The sequence below is a fragment of the Mustela erminea genome, chromosome 1 (assembly GCF_009829155.1).
Source record: "Mustela erminea isolate mMusErm1 chromosome 1, mMusErm1.Pri, whole genome shotgun sequence".
NCBI lineage: Eukaryota > Metazoa > Chordata > Mammalia > Carnivora > Mustelidae > Mustela > Mustela erminea.
This window is the reverse complement of record NC_045614.1, coordinates 198639197-198642644: the sequence shown is the minus strand read 5'-3', so window position 1 is coordinate 198642644 and position 3448 is coordinate 198639197. Positions and strand designations below refer to the sequence as shown.

Genomic DNA, 3448 nt, shown 5'->3' with positions numbered 1-3448 from the left:
GATGAAAAAAAAAAAAAAGTGGTGTAGGGGTGCCTGCTTGGCTTAGTGGGTTAGGTGTCTGCCTTAGGTCTCCAGGTCCTGGGATTAAGCCCTGTGTCTTGGGCTCCCTGCTCACAGAAGCTCTAATATCTCTTTGAGATCCTGATTTCAATTATTTTGAATAAATGCTCCAAAGAGGAATTGTTGGATCTCATGGTGGTTCTACTAACAATCTTGCCAACATTTGTCTTTTGTATACACCACATTTAAAAAAATATATATTTTATTTATTTATTTTAGAGAGAGAAAATGAAGAGAGAGAGCATGAGACAAGAGAGGGTCAGAAGGTGAAGATGAACAGAGAGTCTGATAAGGGACTCAATTCTGGGATTCCAGGATTATGACATGAGCCAAAGGCAGTCACTTAACCAGCTGAGCCACCCAGGTGCCCCAAGAATCACACAATTATTAACCATGCTTTGGTATTTCCCTCCAATCCATTTAATATATTTAAACCTTTTATATATCATCTACCATCTGTGTTTTCTATATCACAAGGACTTAACGTACTCAGTCTTAATTTCAGTCAAACCCTAAGTAGCTTCATATTTCATGCTATTTTTTATTCTATATACTTTCCATGTTATTATAAGAAAGAACAGCTCTTATTAAGAAAGATACCATTCCTATTATTTTCTACACTATAATCTTAAAATGTTGCACCTTTTGGGGGGGGGTTGGTCTCTGTGCTTAAATGTTAAAATTTTGTCAGTCATGATTACCTATATTTACTGGTTTTAAGCTTGTGCAATAATCACCAAAAATAATTTTAAGGTAACAATTATATATTTAAAATATATTTTATAAATAAATCCTGTTAATCCTTTTCATTAGTAAGCAGGGGAACAAATACTAATAATAATAAAATTCCATCTTACTTGAATGTTTTTCAGAATTCAACAGAAGAGGTAAGAAAAGCACAGAAAATACATGATTCCTCAACTAATATCCATTTTTCTAAATATGAACAACAATGGCTAAAAATGTTTTCCTTTAAAAATAGCACCTGCAACTTTATTGCTTTCCTTGAATTAAATGTACATATTGTAGTAGGATATGATGCTGTTATTTTTTAAAATTATTTCTTATTTTCATGCAGCTAAAGATTTAGACATTAAAACAAAAATGAAATTTTTGACTTTCCTGTCAATTAAACAAGCAGCTCTTCTTTCTCTAAAATATACTTCAGAGGGAAACATCAGAAAAAGCATCACAAATATTAAACCCAAGACAGGAACAGAACAGAGAATAAGGGAAGGATCTTAAAACTGCCTCAGACCTACCCTATGAAATCACTGGGTCTTGGACAGAACATTTTATAGAAAATGCATGAACCTTCTTAGACAGATGTCAACCAAAACACTAAAGACCAGAACACAAAGACTGTCTTAACAGGGTATTTGTTTCGTAGGGATTTTGAAGAAAATTGGGCAAAATACTTGAATCTTCTGAAGTGTTTCTTTCCCCAGAGTCACCATATCCTTTGTCCCTGCTGGTATTTAAATTATTTTCAGAAGTTATCTTGACATCTCATTCTACCCTTCTTCCCCACTCTGGACCCCCTTTTTTCCACCAAGACCCGAGAAGGATAGGGCTGTTACCATGAGCAACAACTGTCACTTCAATTTTCTCCTTCTTCTAATACACTTAAAAAAATACTTTAAAAAATATTTATTCATTTATTTAGAGAGAGAGCATGAGTAAGCAGAGGGACAGAGGAGGGGAGAGAAAACTGACTCCCCATTGAGCTGAGCCCTATGTGGGGCTCACGACCCAGAGGGGAGAACCCAAAGGGAAATGAAGAATCTCACATTTAACCAACTGCACCACCCAGGAACCCCTAACTTTCTCAAATTTTAACTTGCAGGGACAAGAATTTCAAATTGTTTGCTGAACTGTCAAGCTGGAAGAGTCTGGGCTTTGTTAGTAAAGTACTAGGTTAATTTTCAAAACTTGTCTGGAAAACAATTGACTACTCTTTTTGTGTACACAGAAATTAAATGAGCTCCTACTGAGAGCCCCATTTTCTTGTTTTTGTTTAGAATTCCTATAGGGTTAAGCCAATTAGAAATTAGTTCTAGTCATTAGAGAAGCAATAAAGTCTCATTTTTCTTTGTGGCAAGCTAATTTTCAGTGAATTTCAAAATATTTCTGAATGATGCTAAACTGTATCAAATTCTTAAAATGTTTTACACAATGAAAATGTTGTGGAATTATAGAAAAGATGAAACTAGTGGCGTTTGTATGAAAAATTATTTAAAATAAAGGAAGTAGAAAGAAACTGGTACTTTTTGTTATGTCTGGTATTTCATAACAAGACAGACATAGTGAAACTTTTCCTCAGATGATCACATTTTCGATATAATGAAACCCAGGGAAATTCAGTTAAGCACAATTAAATGATATCCACAAGCAATGTGGCATAAGAGTTAAGCATATGGTCTCTGGAGTTTGACTCTGGATTAAAATACTAATTCTACTACATCCTAGCTGGATGATCGTATACAAATTAAAAATTTTAAAAGTGATTAAACTAAAAATTCAACCATCTATAACATTTTATGTACTCTATTATTCACAAAGACATTTATATCAAATCTGCAATATGTAAACAAGAATATTCATTATTAATACATTCAATGTCAGAGTCTACTCTATGTCATTAGAAGAATATTTGGATGAAATAGTTTACATTTTTTAAAAAATACTAGAGAAGAGCAGAGAGAGAATGTGCAAATAAATTAAACTATTGAACCCCATGATTTTTAAAAAATAATTTGTTTTTAAAGGAAACATAAAATAAATTAAATTAAAAGTTAAATAACATTTAAAAAAATTTTAAAAATAAAAATTAAATAGGGGCGCCTGGGTGGCTCAGTGGGTTAAAGCCTCTGCCTTTGGCTCAGGTCATGATCCCAGTCCTGGGGCCAGCCCCGCATCCGGCTCTCTGCTCAGCAGGGAGCCTGCTTCCTCCTCTCTCTCTGCCTGCTTCTCTGCCTGCTTGTGATCTCCGTCTGTCATATAAGTAAAATCTTTTAAAAAAAAATTTAAAAATTAAAGTTTTCAGTAAGCAATAGTTGCACCTTGGATAAACTTTACTGGCTACAATACTGCCACTGCACAAAGCTGAGGAAAATTAAGGAAATACATTTAAGGAAAACTATTCATGATTTGGGAGGAAAATATAAAAATAAAAGTGTATATAATTATATAAGTATAAAAATAAAATAATAAAAATCCCATATTTCAAAGCAACTTGATATATTTTAAAATTTATATTGAAAAAATGCACAAAATTACAATAATAAAAAGGAGATAATGATAGACACCAAATTTATAAATTTAAATATGTTAATTAAATGTATTGATAAATGCACATCTGAATGTTTTCATATAATCTACTAGTTTC

At 32.7% G+C, this 3448-nt stretch overlaps 1 pseudogene; it reads right to left on the bottom strand.

Annotated features, from left to right (window-relative positions):
- Positions 1–3071: 3071 nt before the first annotated feature.
- Positions 3072–3167, bottom strand: LOC116581255 (annotated as a pseudogene).
- Positions 3168–3448: the final 281 nt, after the last annotated feature.